The following is an 18,231-nucleotide window of genomic DNA, read 5'->3' on the forward strand; positions in this document are numbered from 1 at the left end:
GTGTTCGTTTCAAGATCATACTATTTCGGGATTGTGTTTTGCAGTTACTAAGTTTGTGTACTTTGTATGTTTGTGGTAGTCAAAGACCCTTATCAGAATCTTAATTCTGTCTTGTCTGAGACTAATATTTTGTTTACTTGAAAACCAAGTGATTTGTTACTGCTTTTGTTACAGATAAGCTTCTGAGCTGGAAAGTATTTTTAATAAGTATCGCTCATTTTTTAGGAATAGCTTTTTGAGAGAATTCTTGGTGAGGGAATTCATCTTTCTGCCAACAGCTGAGCAGAGCAGAGAACAACAACACGAGTTCAGTGCTGCAGGTTCCTATGAAGCTCGCACGCTCCGCAAGGCCAAGAGCAGGAGAGGTGATGGCCTCATTCTTCCCCACCGTGCTCTCAGAAGCCAAGAGAGCAGACAAGTCTCTGCTCTTTTAAATTGGAAGAAAAATCTTTTTCGCTTGTTGGCACCATTCTTCTTGCCGTATCCATTTTAAAATACAGTAAACTTCATCCCTGCAAGAAATAATAAAATTGACTTATTTGAAAATTCTGAAGTTATATTTTGGATTATTCAGAAATGTGATTGATATTCTCATGTGTGTTTGGGAATGATGAAGACCTAGTGCAGGTTCCTCTGAAGGAATGGATTAAAATTATGCTTTGGCATAGAGTGGGCTGCATAGGTAGATTAGACTTACAGTGACAAAGTGCAGTTGAGAAACAAATGTCCTTGTACTTTTTGAAAAGGGGGGCAAGTAAATATTTAATCCCTTAGCAAACTTCTTGAGGTTTACAACCTCTAGGTGTTCTGAAATCCAAACTCAAACTGAAACAAGCTGACCTCTGATACACCTTCTCTGCTTTCCACTTGGATAGGCTAAGGTAGAATTTTTGTTTGACTAATAGTGGAATAGAATGGGCTTTCACACGCATCGTTGTGTTATGTAGATGGCTGCTGTCTGGAGCTTGAGGAGGCAGACCTGTGCTCTGCAGTGAGATATGTGTTGCTACATCGTCTTTTTAAACACATACTCTGGTGAGGTGGTGGCTGTGGGTGGGATTTCTGTTGGGTTTCTTCTCTAGGGGGAGGGGGAAAGATGTTGGAGCTTAATGTGTCCCTAGCTAAATTTAGAGCTAAGTTTACAGAGGGCTTTTTCTGATCCAGATGAAGGTGATCTTAGTGGAAAATCAGGTATGTCACAGCTGATTAGAAGAGTATGCAGTATGAAACAGGTGAGATACATGTAAGAATAAACTTCAGTGAAGAGCAAGAAACGAGAGTTAATTTATATGCAAGTTTTAGCTGTGCAATCATTTTAGCATCCACGTGTCCCAGAACAGCATGGGACATCACTTGCTGGTCCCTGGGTTTTGAGAGGTGGTTCTGGTCTCTAGACTGAACATCCTAGCACATGCTGTGATGTGATTCAAGGCTGCTGGCACTGTGGAAAACATAGAAAAAGCAAGATGGGACCATGGGAATGACCTCTTCTGGACAGACAATTCTTAGTGCCATCTCTTTCCAAGAAAGCAAACCACCTGTTTTAAAATTGCCAATGGAAGGATTCCATAAGAACACTTTTTTTTTTATATAAGTGCAAGTAAAGCATCTACGTGTATTAGATCTGCTAGTTTGAGGCTTCATTGAGAATTACTTGTAATACCCCTTCCTCTGTCACTGTTTTGATAAATTTGAAGATTTAACTTCCTCGCATGTGCAGTGTCTGAGACCTTGCACGCCCCATCTCCTGTCCTTGACTCCATCAACAGGATTTTTGTGCTTCCAGACGCAAGTACTCCTGCCTTCCTCGCTCCGCTTCACCTGGTCTGCTGATGTCTCGCTGTCCTTGCTCACGCTGTGGCTGGATGCAATCCCTAGAGCGTGTGTGTTGGCATTTCTCCTCTGCTGAATCTCCTGTGTGGACATTGAGACCAAGTAGCAGCCTGGGGGAAAGGGATTTGGGGAGAGTGGAGGAGCGTTAAGGGGTCCAAGAGAGCAAGGTGTGGCAAGGATAGGATCTCCCATCGCTCTGCCAGAGTCTTTTCATCTTCCCTAATAATAGAATAGGTCTGTGGTTGCATGAGTTAAGTTTGAAGTAGTTCTCATTTGTGAAGCTAACAATGAGAAACCATTATTAATATCTTTTCTCTATGTGTCTGGGGGGAGGGTTCAGCTTCCCATAGTGTTACAGGCTGGTTTGTTCCTTCTTCCTCGCCCTCCGAGCACAGCACGAATGCAGCATCTGTGCTCACCGTATCTCATGCGTCAACAGCTCTGTGCAGCTCTCAGTTTATCTTTTTGAGGTTGTGTAAGCCAGCGGAGGAGGCTTATCTTCACCCATGGTCACAAGTTTGTTATGACCTAAAGACAAGCGAAGTCTGTCGGGTTTCTTGTGTCCCTGACACCTCCTGCAGCCGATGAACAAAGGTGACACTTTCAGTGGTTGTCAGTCACCAGGGAAGACGCTGATAAACTCTGCGCATCCACAAGACTCGCCTTTCTTGGGAAAGAGCCGTCTCGGTCTTGTTAATCCTTCGAGTCCGGCAGAGGACGGCATTGATTGTGAGGATGTCTCTCCGTTCCCGTTAGTAGCACTCCTTTTGGATGGTCACGCCGCCAGGCGTTGCCTGTAGCGGTGGTAAAGTGTGCAAACACTACGAACGCTTTAACCTTCACGTTGTCGGGCCTGGATCAGGTGACTTCAGGCAAGATGGTGGAGTTATACTCAGTCTTAAATGCTTGTGTTTGTCTTTCTCTATAGCTAGCGCGTACGATTTCGAGCTCTGTGCCGGCTGCATGAGTTTCTGGGAGGCGGAATGGCGAGTGTTTATGCAGACTGCAGTCTGTAAGCCCTCGGCAGCGTAGAATGGCCCTGTGGAAGGAGCAGGCTCAGCTCCCTCGCGCTGGGTTTTCTGCCCTGCGCTGCTCCCCGTGTTGGGTGCGTACTGGCTGCAGAATGGACCTGGCTGAACAGGAACACGCTTCGCCCCTTGGGGAAGGGCTTTCTGTTGTTTAGGGTTAATGCATGGCTTTGATATGGAAGGGTTAACTGAAGCGATACCGTGACTTCTCAGCTCACAAGCAAAGATCAAGTATTAGCTTTTTTTATGTGGATTTATGGGTGAGTATGGTGAATCTGTACTTCTCAGGTGGGTAACCACGAGCAAGCTGCTGTTGGCTACAGTGTCACTCGTAACTGAGCCCTGGCCCAGGAGCGCTGGAGTCGTGCTCAGTACAGTAAGACTTGAACGTGATAGTCAAACCTGAGTTACTGCAGAACGTAGCAGTACTGGGCAGGTGGGAAGGCAACTGCAGCTTCTAAAGTGGTGAAATATGGCAAAAGAACTGGTGAAAGAAGGAAGATGACTAAAACTGGTCTCTTAGCTCTGAGACTCCTGTTTGGGAAAAGTCTCTTCTAGCAGGTCACTGAAGATGCAAATAAAGGAAAGCAACTGCAGCAGCATTTTTTGTGTATCGGGAATAATTTGGAGAACAGCGAGTATGCTGCAAAATGTTGAAGATTCCTTAATGAATGCTTCCTGAGACGCAAATGAGGTGAAAACTCTCAAGTGTACTAGAAAAGGTGGTTAAAATAATGGGGCATTTTCTGATCCCATGAATAAATCTAATGAATTGACTCTAGTCAGAATGTGAATTTTAAGTCTATGAAAATAATTTGTATGTTTTATGTTTACTTACCTTTCTATATTGTGTTTCATTAGTGCTTCTTTGAGTTTATCTTCAATTGCTTGATAATTTTTTTGGCTAGGCTTTGTTTGTATCGGTTAGTAATACAAGAATCAAATGTGTAGTGGGGTGGAGGAGGTTTGCAGAGTAGTCTGAGGTGTGTCATTAAGTCAGAGGGAGGTTTTGGCATGCTCAAGTATGCTCCTTGTTGCTAGGCTGCCAGCAGCCCTTATAGCTAGAATATGAAGTTAAAATCCACATTGAATTTCTCGATGATTCTCAGTGCATCTCTGTTTTGTTATTTGGCATATAATTAGTCAGCCTCTTGAAGCAAAAATTACAGTTTTTCCCCCTTTGGGCTTTCAGCAAGCTAATTATTTTTTTTGTAACTGCTTTTGCTAATTATGCAGCTGCCTTATTCCCCTGGGACAAATACATTTTCAGCATGAAAGAGTCGATAATTGCCAGCTAGTCAGCTGCTGTCTTCATGTGGCATTGTGGGATGATCTTTAGCTGGATGTGACACAGAGAGGGGCTATTGGACATGAACAGAGACTCCTAGAAATTCATGCTGCATGGGTTTCCTTGGTATTGTGTCTGGAAGGACCTGGACATAAAGCGTACAGTTTTTCCATGGATTTGAATTGACTTTGGGTCAGATCTGGACTCCATAAGACTTTATAATCAAGTCTCAGGACACATGAAGAATGAAGTAAGTGATCTACTGAGAGATACAGGCTAATAGAAAATGATGACCCAGACCAAAGCTACTAGTAACCAAAACATTTCAGTGTGGTTTTTACGCTCTTGATGATTGCGATATCATAATATGACATTCTTTGATGCAAACTCTCCTTTTCTTACACAAGTCACATAATTTTTGGCAGATGCTCCTACAAGGGTGTGTGCAGGGATGCTGCGGTGATGTGCCGGTATAGTACCTGTGGGTAGGGATGGGATTGAACTTTCTTGTTTACGCTGAATTTTGACTTTGCTCAGGAGAGCAAGATGTAGGGACAGTGGAGGGTGACGGTGGTCTTGGGCTGCGAGGAAGTCAAAGGAGGAGGTCTTAATGCCAGAAGTCTGGAGCCGAGATCTCTCCCCCCCAGGTACTTGCACAGAGTAAGGCGAGGGAAGGATGCAATTTCAGTAGTTGCCTGTTAATGTTCTAAGAGTAAGCAGGTTAATTAAAGCAATGCTAAAATAGCAGATGTGATAATTCCAGTTACTGAAAGCCTATGAAGAAGGGACAATGTTATTCTTGAGTAGAACTACTTCCATGTTTGAGATACTGTTTAAGGTAAATACGCTGTTTGCTGAATGAATTCTGTTTATGAAGTTGACAACTTGGAGGCAATTAGATGGAAACGAGAACTATTTTAGATTCCTGTGTTTTGCCGCTAATGAAGCGGAGTCAGTGAATGCTATTTTGATATTTATTATAAGGAAGAGGAATCACCCACGTTTGCCAAGCATTGCCATGCATCTGTGGGTGGGTATTTGTTTGTGAACAGGCATCCAAGCAGCAGAATTACAGACTGGAAGGAGGGGTGACTGTGTGGCAACACGGAGAGGGTTTGAACCAACAAATGCTGCACTCTGCTTTTCTGCATTCATAGCTCCTTGTGCAATTTAATTTCCTTTATAATTTCCTTGTTCTCTATGAATACTGTTTTCAAGTTAAAATAGAAAATTCATTTCATTGACTCAGCATTCCTGTGGTGTAAAAAAAAAAAAAAAATCAAACAAAAACCAGAACACAAACAAGGACCTGCGTGGGGCTGAGAGCGCTGTAATGTCTGAGTGATATTTGAATGAGCGCTATTAACTGATCGCACATCCTTGTGGAAGGTGTAGATGGGCAAGGCAAGCTCTGCTCCCTCTCTGTTACACAACTTTGTAAATAACCGTATTACAGCCTCCTGGATTTTCAAGTCTCAGATTTGGAAGGGAGGGATGGGAGCAAGCAGGCATAGGCGGGCACCCGGCTGAGTGCTGAGCAGGCTTTTATTTTGGAGGAGAGGTGGCAGTCCTCTGCGAGGTCACACGGAGAAGTGGATCAGGAGGGTGGGGAGTTTTCTGGTGGTGGGGTTGCCGAGAGCCATGTACTGTTGGGCTGCTCCTGGAGTGCTGCGTGCTGCCCTGGCATCTCGGGAGCGTTGCGGATAATGACCACGGGGAAAGGTAGGTGCCAGTGACAGGTTTGTCTGGCAGGGTCAGAATATTTGCCTGTTAAATTTCTTTTTTAACAGTGTGAAGAGACTGAAGCAATCTTGCAGTAAAAGTGGAACTTTAAAAAATAGCCTGTAAACATCTGTAGCCTGGTGGCATCAAGTTCTGATTAAGCTTCTATTAAATATGATAAATAATCTGTTTGACGGGGTGAGGGAAGCAGATGTGTGTGTATATATGGAAGAGAACAGGCTGTGAGAGGTGAAGGACAGGTATTTACAGACACCCTTCCTGGTCTGTGATGTTTTTGAGGGATCACTGAGGCTTTCGTTTCCTATCTGTTTCCTTTTGCAGCATCAGTTGGGAAGATTACTTTAATTGCTTACAAGTCCTTTTGAATTAGCATAGAATCACAGTTCCAGGAACGTGCCAAATGGAGATGTCACTGGCTTTTCTGCATTTTTGTGTTTTAAACTGCGTTTCTGTAACGGAAAGGATTTCTGTGGAAGTCTGGGAGGCTGGAGGGCACTAGGTGAAATGGAACAGCAGAGGAGCTCTATATCTGTTCACCTGTGAGGAATTAAGTTACAGGGTAGAAGCATGTATTGCATTTATTTTTGGTACATCAGACACCTTTGCCTTTTGTCTTAGCTTTCAGAGGAAATGATTTCTGTTAACCATCTTAGCAAAAGCTGCATCTTTTTTTTTCTTCTCTCTATTCAAGGTACCTGTTGTCTCACTGAAATCCTTATTACGCTGTCGATGTAGTAGACTAAATTAGAAAGTCTGATGTTGTTGCTACCTGAGTTGTATAGACCTTGGTTTTGTATTGGTTTTTACTATCTCAAGGTGTGAGTTAATTGGCAGCTCTTTTTGTATGGATTAGAAGGTGGAAATCACCTGGGCAAATTAAATGCTGTGAAATTGATACTACATGAGAAGGTGTGCCACTTTTACAGTCAGGTCTTCATTTTAGGGGCTTGGATCCTTTTGGAATATTACGATTCCACAATGCTCTTCCAAGGCAATTATTACAGGTATTTTCAGAGGAGGCAGGGGATGCATGTGTGTGGTGTTGCTTGTGAACAGTTGCTAAATGCCTCCCAGCTCCAGGAACAAAACACCAAAACCTGTTTAGGCTGATTCTCATTGTAAACTGCATCACCTGTCACTGAACAGTGTCACCATCTGCAGCTGAGACACCTTTTCACTCTGGCTCTTCCTGTCCAGGTCAAAAGAGGAGTTGAGGAGAATCTATTTTTTTCCAAAGTTGGAATTGTTTTGGATAATTAATCTGCTTAACTGCTTATTAAACAAAACAAGCACATATTTGTTGTTGTTAATGAAGCATAATGACTTCATCATGCTGGGAACTTCTCAGCTTAGAAATATGAGCTGGTGGAATGAAGAGCCTGGGGCCATAGTCCAGCTGGTCTTATCTGTTGGGAAATGTCTCACTTCCAGGTCACTACTGGTTGTCTGAGCTGTGGTAGTAGCAAATGTCAAAAGAAAAATAAGTGTGGAGGTTTAGTGCTGTTGTCTTCTGCATTGAATCTGAAGTACCTTGACCCTAGGATTCCCTTGCAGTAGACCGGAGTTACTTTGGTTGTGTGTGTGTCATCACTTCCCTAACCCCTGATGGTTTTCTATGAACACAGAAATGCTCTTTTGGCAAAGCTTTGGTGTAACCAACCAGAACCACTCTGCCACTGCATTTCATGGCATTCCTGACAGATATGCATAAAATGTAGGCTAAAGGAGTGGGCAGCTAAATGAGATGATGCTGTTTAGTGTGGACCTCATGAACAAAACATTAAAGTACGCAATTCCATTAACACTGGTGGAGGTTAAATGCATGAATATCCTGCACATCTGGAGAGGAGCTTCTTTACCCAGGGCCTGTTCTCTTCTTCCCCTTTGGTAAAAGTGCCACGTGGATCTGAGGGACCTCAACGGTTGTCTTGGAGAACACGTTGCAAGGATGAATTTACAGTCCAGTGTCCATAACAAGAATTAGAAAAGATCCTACGCCCTTCCCGTGGACACTGCAGTAACATCTAGTAAAGCTGTGGAGGCAATCCCATTTCAGTAATGCTTAGTAGCATTGCTGTTTTCTCTGCTGTGGTCTTTTCCTCCAATTTCTTTCATGTATTTTGGTGTCAGGTTTGTTTCATCTGTAAAAAAAAGCCTCAGGTCTTCAGTGGTCATTGTCTTTAAAATCTCTGGACCAGTTTCCTGGTATCTTCTGTGCTGCTTTGCCCAGCTGACTTTCCTACGTAGAACTTTTGCCCGAAAGAGTTTAAGGGTCAAGGCAGGAGCAATATTAACTCCAGCGACATTTTCACATGAAAGGACTAACTCTGAATCTCATGGGTTTGGTCTGTTAGCATTGTCATTTGCTGTATACAGCATCTTCCAGGGGCAGATTTATCAATGGGATGGTTCACACGCATGCGTGGTGCACACACCTATCGATCATTGTGAATGTAGCAGTGATTTTCAAGTCAGCATTTTAATTCTCAACAGTTCTCTGAGGGATGGGAGTACAAATTAATATCTTAAAGGAAGGCTTGCATGCTAAGGGCCACCTAGCGTGCATAAGAAGTATCCCATAGTCGTATATTCTGCAGATTCGTGAGGCTTATTTGGTCATGTTTATGTATTTCACACACTGTGGCTTCAACACTTGCTAGAGAGGCGTGGTAAAGTACTTCAGTGAGCACAAGGGAAGGTATCACATGCTTTCTGCTTTTATGGAAAGCATTACGGAAGTGTTCTTGACATAGGAAACTTTGCCTGACGCTCACAAATGGTTCAGTCTCCACAATGCAGAGGAGGTCTTGGGGTCTTCCTTTCCCCTTTTTGTATGTTGGCTGGCTGCTGGGTTCTTGAGAGTAGTCTCCTGATACTTCTTATAAGCAAATGCTCTGGGCTGTGTTTATATAGAATCATTGTCCCAGTTAGAATTAAACTGCTGCCCTTAATCAGGAGCCTCAGCAATTGCCAAAGACTGCTTGGGGGTGAGATGAAATTCCTTGCACCTCTTGTGGAGCCCTTTGATGAATTCCGGTGCTGCTGCTCTTATTTATTTGATGAGATTTGTGTTCAGGCTGAGCATGTAACAAGTGAACAGAGTTTAGCTGCTGTAATTAGCAGCCTCTAAGGACAGTGGTCACCCTAATGTAATTGGTGAACTACAGGATAGGCTTTTAGGGGCGATAAAAGTACAGGAGACACACGTGTTTCACCTGCTGATGACAAAGAACATCCCTGCCCTTGCAGAACAGTGTGTGTATCGTGTAACCACAGTAGCTGCAGCTTCCATAACCAGGAGATTATTTATTCAGATGTCTAGACTGAAGAGCACCTGGCTGATTTCTAAAGAACCTAAGAGCAAGTGCTTGCAGGCTTGAAGGTCTTCTCATAACTGGTCACTTCTCATATGCAAATCATTGACCTGAGGCTGGATGAGATTAGACTGCCGAGTCCATTTCTGAGAAAGATGTACTAATAGATGGTGTATGCAGTTTTAACCTACAGTGGTAGAACAGTAACTGCAGTTACAGCCATGTGAGTCAGGGGCATGAGGAGGACCTTTGTTCTAAACGCAGGAGTGGACAAGTGCTGATTTGGTACTCCAGTGGGAAGTACAGTTAGTGCATTGTCGGTGCTTGGCCTTGGTCTGGCATTACATTGCCGCCCTCCTTCGTGATGTTTGGCTGGAGTATTTTGTGTGTAGCTCAGATATAGTGATGTGAAATAGAACAAAACCAAGCTAGAATATGTAAAAGCATCCTATTTTTGTAGTATCAAGGCAGCAAATACTGTATAATGACTGGGTTTCTTCTGCTTGCTGAAGGAATTAATTCTGCCCTGCTGCTCTGTCAAAGGAATCCTTTTGTTGCGTTGTGCAAAGCAGTTCGAGTCTTTCTTGTTTATTCCCCTGAAGCCCAAAACTGCAGACAGCCCTGAATAATCCTGGCTTGGTTTATCCCCTGCGTGTAGCCTGCAGGGAGCTGGCTGCAGCATGAGGAGAACTGCTAATGGCGGCTTCTTTGCAGTTGGCCTTCAGAGTCAAGCCGGGTGAATTTTAGCACAAACAATGCACTACAGAGGAAGAGATAAATACCTTCATTCACTGTACAGTGTCACCTGAACTGCTTTTTGCAAGAACGGCAATGGCAAAACCTACAGCAACTACATTTCCAGACCTGCTCCTTTTCCCGTAGCAGACTTGACCCACCTTCCCTCAGAGCTCGTCAGGGCACCATGAAAGCCCTTTAGATGCTTTACATGGAAGTTTCTGGTATTAGATGCAGATGCTAATGTCCAACAAATATGAAATACATTTGGACTTTGTTGGAGACCAGGATGAGTAGTGGTTTGATAGAGAGTTCTGGACGCTTGTATGCAGAGGTAGGAAAGATAAATTTACACTGGTGGTTTTTTTTTTTTTTTTTTAGTCCAAATTTGCTCCCTCTGTTAATAGGCTTTTTCTAATGATTTCAATGGGAAATGAGCAGGGTCCCTTGTAAACTGCTGGTTGGCTATGCTGTAATAGTCTTGTGTGGGTGTCTTAGGCATGATAGGTTCTAGTCTTTCAGAGGGAAGGGAGAAACAGACGTTTTATGTATGAAACAGTGTTGGTACTGCTTCTCCCGGTGTTTTCTTTATGTAGTTGGCATTGGCTCTTACAGAGTTGGTGCTGCGTCCATGCCCACGTAATGAGGCTGTTCCCTTTGGGTGGGGTGTGAGCAGAGGAAAGATGAGTACATCTTTAAGAGATGATGCATGACTTCCACATACATCTCCCCTGAGTAATGGGACTCCTATCTAGTGGAGCTCTGGCTCATAATGAGACCTGACACTTCTAATTAGGTCTGCGTTGTGAAGAATGGGTCTGACTTTGTTCTCGATCATTTGTATTTCTCCCCCTGACTCCCCTGGCTCTTGCTCGTGAGCAGGAGGGAGCGGGGGCAGTCCTGGAGCCAGCCCTGGAGAGGGAGGGCTGGGCTGGCTTCTCTGCTGCCACAGCTCTGCCAGTGCCCTTCAACTCCGATTTATGCTCCTGCTGTTTGAGCTCTGTGCTGGGCAGGAGCTGAATCTGCAGAGACTTCTAATCACACGGAGCTTCTGTGATGTGGAGAGACAATCACGCTCCTTTTCACTGGAGACTTAAATAAGATCTGATCCCAGGCTTCCACAGGCAAAATGTTTATGCAGCAACTCACTGAAAGTTATTCTCTGTCCTTTCCCCCTTAAGAAGCTTCATGCTTGTCTCTAGTGCTTTCATCAGATGTCTTTTTTTCTTTCTTTTTTTTTTTGTGATGTGCTGGATCTTGTCTTGCTACAGTGGACTTTCTCCAAGGATCTGAGTTGGGGGTGGGTCTTGTGTATGCGTATTGCACTCCTTGCTTGCTGCTCCCCTTCGTGTTGCTCCCTGAAGCCTATTTATTGTCACGGGCTCTAAAGCCTCTCCTTTCTTTTGTTCAAAGTATTTCTTGTTTATAGGAGCGTGGTACAAGCAACTCTGTGTGCTCTCTTGCCGAAGAGTGTGGGAGATGTGGTAGGATACTGGGGCACCGGGGAGTTTTGTGACAGGGGTGGACTATGCAAGGTCCTGTGGAATAGTTTGAGATAAATGTGAAATCTTTATTTAATCTAGCTAGTCAGCATTAAAAATAGGACTAAAAACTTAGTATTTTGTCTGAAACTCTTGGTGGTGTAAGGTGATGTCTTGACAACCCTGGAGAATGGCGTCTTTAGTAGAAACCTGGCAGGATGCTCCGTTGGGGACATTCCTGTCTGGGCCTCCAGCATGTGTGCAGGGACATGGTGCAGCCCTTTCCACCATCTTCTCTTGACTCTTGTGCACCTGTAATGCATAAACCACTAATTCCAAAAAACCTCCGAAATGGAAATGAGATTTTTTCCAGCAAGAGATTTTCAGTTGGTCTAATGCAAGTTCCAGTAGCTCATATACTGCAGGGACTGAGGGGACAGCCCTATGCTCATTTTTCCATGAGCTGATAGTTTTTTCGCTTGAGAATGGCGAGTGAAACACTGGAACGGGTTGCCCAGAAGGTCTCTGTCTATGCAGGCTTTTAAAGCTTGGCTGGATGAGGCCCTGAGCAACCTGCCACAACTTTTTCAGCCCTGCATTAGGAAGGAGATTGGATCACTTGACCTCCAGAGGTCCCTTCCTACCTAAATTATTCTATGATTTTATTTTTCCTTCAGTAGGAGGCAGTAGTTATCAGAGATCTCCAGCTTCATCAGATGTTTTTTTTTTATTCAGTACTGTGTGTGTTAGTAAGCTAGACAAAGATTGCCAGTGTCGTTTGAGATGGTGTTCTTGTTACTGAACACTTCAGTTTATCAAGAGGGGTAACAGTGCTAAAAGCAGAAGAAAATGTGACCTCGGCTAACGATGCAACCTGGTGTCAGTGTAAAATGCCTGCAAGCCACAGCAGTAGCACCTCCATAAATGGCAGCTTGTGTCATGTAATGCACATCCTCTGCTGATTTGGTGTTATGTGAGAATTGATTAGAACACTTTAGTTTTGTTGGTGTGTCATCAGTGTGACTGTCAAGTTGCACATGGGTATATTTAGTGAAGAGTTAAGATGCATATTACTCTTTAATATTAAAGAACTTAAAGCTTGATATTTAAACGTGGATATTTTCTAATTGTTTATCTGAGAAGCAGCTTGGTACAAATTAGTAGGTGAGACTGTATTTTTCTTCCATTTAATCTTCATGCCTTTCTTCAAAATACTCTGTTTAGAAGTCTGCTTACCTTTGCTTATAAAGGTAAGCTTTATTTTGCTGGCTGAGCTCTGTGTTCCAGTTCCTTGTGTAGAAAAACTGAGCGTTTATTTTAACTCAATATGTTTGAATGCATTTTTTATCTCTGTGACAAAATAAAATTTTTGACCCGCTTCCCTCATAATGTTTGCAAAAGGAAATGATCTAAGCCTGGTTGAAATGTAACCTAGGTGACCAAGAACCATCCTCCCTGCTCCCTGCAGCAAACCCACCTACACTGCAGGCAGTGATTATCAGTGGTTCTTTGTGTCAGGGAGGGGGTTTCCAGGTGCTGACAGGAATTCATAGAATCCTGGTTCTAATGTTTAAAAACTGAACACAAAACTACTGTAAACCAAAGAGGGAATGGAAGTTCCCTGGCCCATCTCCTCTGTTCCGCTTTGCAGTGAAGGCTTCATCAATTCAGTCTCCAGGCTGGAAAGTGGAGGGAGTGCAATAGCAGGGACCCATCAAGCTTTGCGTGGGAAGGAAGGCAAGGCAAACAGGTCAAAATGATGCTAATTGGAGCACTGATGTCTTATGAATGCTAGTATGTATAGGTGGCATTGGAATTCACGTTTCCCGGTTAAAACACGTGATGTTACTTGTTTTCGATCTCTGGAGTGAGGCTGAAAGTGAATCTAAATATAGTTGTCTGTCACGTGCTGTACTTAACGTGTGCCAGTTCCTCTGTTTGCTGATTCTTCTTTAAGTGAAGGCAAGCACAGATGGTTGCTAAAGAGAACCAGATGACTTGCCAGCATGGCAGTGTGCTTGCAGGAGTGAGACTTGGACAGGCTTGAGGCTGCTTTGTCATTGCTTTTAGTTCAAAATTTTCATTTAGAAAGTTGAAATTCCACAGTTTTGTCCCCTTTTTTAGTTTGTGGTGGGGTTCATTTATGGGTTTTTCTGTTCTAGCAAGGTGCTTGTTGACCTTTGTCATTTATTGTTAAGGAGCCGTTCTCTTTAGGTGCAGAGTCTAAATGAGAACGGGACATGAATGGAGAAGTTCAAATATAGGATATGCCTTAATTCCATAAAAGACTTATGGATTTCTCTCTCTGTAGTGCTAGGAGGCGAAGGTCTTCTTATCCCATCAGAGACCCTTTCCTTCAAACTAAATAATGCCAAGAAGAGACCCTCACCAGATGGGCAGTGTGAGTGTGGTTTCATGTTTTTAGCTCAATTGAGGTAGCTTACCAGGACTGAAAGCCCCCCGGGTGCTGGTTAATATGCAGGCTAATGGGTCAGAGCTTGCTCCCCTGGCTGGCTTGTGGCTCCTAAGCATGGATTCTGTGTTTGGTAACATCTAGGGAACTGGTGAGCTGCACACAGTGTCCAGTGAACCTGCATGCTGCTGGTCACTGATCGCCTCAGGCTGCCACAGTAGTACAAATAGTAAATAGCCACTGTAGAACTGAGCCATTCAGTTCCAGTCTGGACAAAATAATAGTGATTGCTACTTGGAAGTGAAGTAAGTGCTCTGTAATGGAGGCGAGTGATTCAGGTGGCTCAGGTGACCCAAGTGGATGCCTTGTGAGGCTCAGATGAACCAGACGGATGCTGCTTTGATGTTCTGGGAGCCCCCAAAACTTTTTCTTTCTGAATAGACTGATAGCTGGTAAAGCACTTGGCCACATATGAAGAATAATTACCCCTGGACAGAAATCTCTTACTGCTGTGGTACCTGCAAGGGTACAGGACTTCAGTACTCATGCTTGTGAAAGGAACAAAGCAGTCCAGCAGACCCCTTAAGGTCTAACTGGTACTTGCCTTCTCCAGAAATGCTGAAAGTTTATCTACACATTGAGCATAGAATTTGGGTTTAGGGATTTGATAAGACATAATTTTCCCACAGATTTTATTCTTATTTCATCTGAGTTTTGACTGCTTCTGGAATCGGGTTGCTGCTAACTGCCAGCTTGCCCCCCTGTGTTTGGTTTTCAGTAATGGCTGTTGGCAGACGGCAGTGCCTCTCAGCCTTCCCTGTTAGCTGTGGTTGAACAGCAAGGTACCTGCAGCCTATATTGCATTCTAAAAGTTACTGAATTGGGTGGGGAAAGATTTATGTGGCTTTTCCTTCTGCAACCCAGTCTGCTGCTGACATTTTCTGATATGCTACTACTGATAGACTTCTCTGTTTTCCTTCAGTTCACATCTTTATAGTCAATTGTTGAGGCTGTTTTTTTAATATTCGTTCTTCATACTGATTCTTCAGATAGTCTAAGCAATGCCTGGAAACAGCTGCTAATAATAAAAGCTTGCTAATTTGGTGCTCATATCTGCCTCCGCTTTCACACCTCCTCTGTGCTATTACCACTTCCATACCTGATAGTGTTTGAGTCATGGAGTTTGTGGGCATTTTTTAATGTGCCAACAGATAGTAATCCTTCCTGTCAAAGAGGGTATTAACACTTAGTTGCATGTAGCATAACACTGACATGGTCGCTCCTTCTGCTTTTGGTTTGTGAAAACGTAAAGCAAATGCAGAAGTCTGGAATCTTACTGTTGTTCCTAAGCAGTATTAAAATTTACAAAGAAGTTACTTGCTTGTCAAGTTCCATTTGTTCATTCACTAAGTAAAAGGAAGCAGTGAGTCCTTGCTCTCAATCAGTTTTTACAACTGGTGGAAGTTACACGTGCTTTGGGACAGATGTGCTGGCGGGGCTGTGGGTCACTGTGAAAACCCAGATGAATAAGCCCAGAAGTTGAAGGTTCGGAAATGAAACTCCGATAAAGTCTGTAACTAGTTGTCGTAATTTGAAGATTGGCTTCAGTGTCTCTTTCAGCTAGTGTAGAAGGAAGGTCTTGGTGTCAATTGGATTTGTGATGTTGCTACACCAAGTAGTACAAATAATAAATACAAACCACCAAATACCTGCATACTTGTATATAATGGAAGTGTATAGCTTTGCCCATCCAAGTGAGAGGCTATTGTGAAATGAGTGATATACAAGGACCGTTACTTTCCGTGTTAGATCTGTTTACTCTGTAAAACATCCTTCATTTTGAACAACTTACTCTTGTTCTTTCAGTTCTCCCCAACTCATGTGCTCCTTTTTGAGAAGTTTAAAAGGAGCAGTCATAATTCAAAAGGTCTTTCATATGAACTTTTAAATATAAATGCTAGACAGCAGACCCAAGCCATCTTAGTGTTGGTGCATGCTTGTAATGTTCGAACCTCTGGCTCAAGGCATGCTTCTGTATATGAAATGAAATGTGTTTAAAATCAGATATTTTAATTCTTTGAAATATGTCGTTCTCTTTTGTTCCCGCTCTAGAATGTAAATCCTAGGTGCGTCTGGACGCCTTACAGCACAAGAAACACAAAGACCCTTGAATAACCTTGAACTTAGACTTCTTTTACCATGCAGCACACAGGTGTGTTACAGAGCATCACGTATGTGAGTGAGGACCTGCAGGGGGGTTGCTGGATGAGCTCACCCTTCTGAAGAAAATCAGCCACTTTGCCTCTTGCAGAACAGAGGCGATGCGCTTCTGCACCTCCTCTGCTCGGAGTCATGCCTCTTCTCCTGTATGAGAATGTGAAGTGTAGGGAAGATGACAACAAAATAAGAATAAAGACTCAACAAAAATGTGGCTGTAGGCAATGATGCAAACCTGAGGAAGCAGCGTTCTCCTGTCTTTGATTTCAAAGGTGCTTGAGAGAGCTTTCCTTCCCTCAGCTCTCGCCTGTCCTCTCTGTGCCCTGGTGGCTGTAGGTACTTCCCTTGGGGTGACGATCTTCATAGCAAACTTGGAAAACAAATCTCTTCTTCCCAGTCATCACTTGCGGTAAACGTGGGTTCTGGGAAAGGTTTCATCAGTTGGATTTCATCAGTGCTACTGCCCCGAAAAAGTTTTCAGGTTTAGGAAGTTAAGCTTTAGGGTGAACTGTACATCCTATAACTGAAATAAAAAAAGGAACTGTTCATCTTAACATGTATATTTATGATTTTCTTTACAACTTGACCCAGTATTTAACAAAACAGAAACACAATAGTGTAACAGAGCCTGTGATGCTCCTGATGGCTTCTGCTTACAGCATGAGCAACCGGCTGAAAAGGGGACAGCTTGTTTCTAGGAGCTGAGTCTGTATATGGACTACACTTTACAGCTCGCAATTTAGGAATAAAGTGTAAATGTCATGTATGAAGGGAAGTAGCTTTCTACAAGGTAGACAAATCGGTGCAAGGGGGAAGAAGCTGCTATCTAATTTGTCTGTCTGAGTTGCCAATGCAGTGATCTTTCAGCATCACAGACGTAAAAAATGGCTGTGCCAGCCCGACTTGCCTTAGAGGGAGGAGAGAGCTCAAGCTGTTTAGAAAATGATTCCTTATATTAACAAATTGTTGTTTTCTTTTTTTGACTTGTTAACTTCTTTCAAGTCTTACACGGAGGCAAGCATGCCTGTGTGAAACCAGAAATCTATGTAGGTGGAAATCAGTTGTGCTTAGTTAACCTGTAAGGCTGGGATGGAGGTTTTCTTTGCATCTGCATAGATTTGAGATTCATTATCAGTTGTGTTTAGTTAACCTGTGAGATTGAGGCAGAGGTTTTCTTTGCATCTGCATAGATTTGAGATTCCTTATGGCTGTTCAGATCCGGGGTGTTTAGTTTCATAAATGCTAACATTTGCTGTTGATGTTACCTCACTGAATGATTTCAGTGTCTTTTCTGAAGGAGGAAGGATGGCAGGACTTAGAGCAGCAGTGCTCACCACCCTGTCTGAATCCTGTTCTACATCAGCTACTTTAAGCTGGCTGACTCACCTGTGAAAAGGTGTCATTACTAAGGAGAGAGCAGTGATTCCCACCCCCAGCAGTGGTGGCAATGGCTAAGGCAGACTTGCTCTGATGAGAGTCCCAGCTTTTGCATGGGAACCTATGTGTATTTTAATATCTCCAATTCCATTTAGGTCAGTATTTATTTTGTGAAGTCTGTAATAGCGATATCCAGAGCAAGATGTTTAACTGGGTCACGATTAATGTTTGTATTCTTGGTGGTAAATGTGAATGATTCTGCTTGGCTTAACTTTCTTTAGGGCCAAGTTAAATTATGTTACCTTGCATTTGCTGTAGCTCAAGAGCAGCATAAGGGCTGTTACTGTGGCTCAGCTGGTGTCTTATAACTTGTTAAGCAGCAATAATTTGATTGTGAGTCTGAGTCCTGAGGCAAATTTATCCTTTGTTTTTACTTGACAGACTTTATCCTTGAACCAGAGGAGTTCCTTTGGCTGCTTGTAAATATGTTTATTCATGGCTTCCACCACCTCTTACCAAGTTCTGAACTTTGATTTAAACCAAATGACTAAGGTCAAAATTAGCCTGCCCTTACTCCCTTTGTTTAGCTTTTCTGGTGGGTAAGATGGTCTCGGGGTTAGAGTCAAGTAGTATAGGAGATCTGGTAGAGGAACTAGTAGAATTCAGGTCAGGTGAATTGAGATTTTACTGGTGTGTCATACCACATTTTTCCAGTTCTCATTTACTGCTTGATCCTGACTGATCTTTTTATTTGATGCAGGAAGTAGCTTTATGTGGGGAATCTGATTTCTGTCATTGTTCT

General features: G+C 43.2%; 1 protein-coding gene across 29 annotated transcripts in view; it reads left to right on the forward strand.

Moving 5' to 3' along the window:
• The window catches only part of CLASP1 (cytoplasmic linker associated protein 1), a 187,902-nt gene that overhangs the window by 58,909 nt on the left and 110,762 nt on the right, over nt 1–18,231 (forward strand). The window lies entirely within an intron of this gene.

Source organism: Opisthocomus hoazin, chromosome 9, assembly GCF_030867145.1.
Source record: "Opisthocomus hoazin isolate bOpiHoa1 chromosome 9, bOpiHoa1.hap1, whole genome shotgun sequence".
Taxonomy (NCBI): domain Eukaryota; kingdom Metazoa; phylum Chordata; class Aves; order Opisthocomiformes; family Opisthocomidae; genus Opisthocomus; species Opisthocomus hoazin.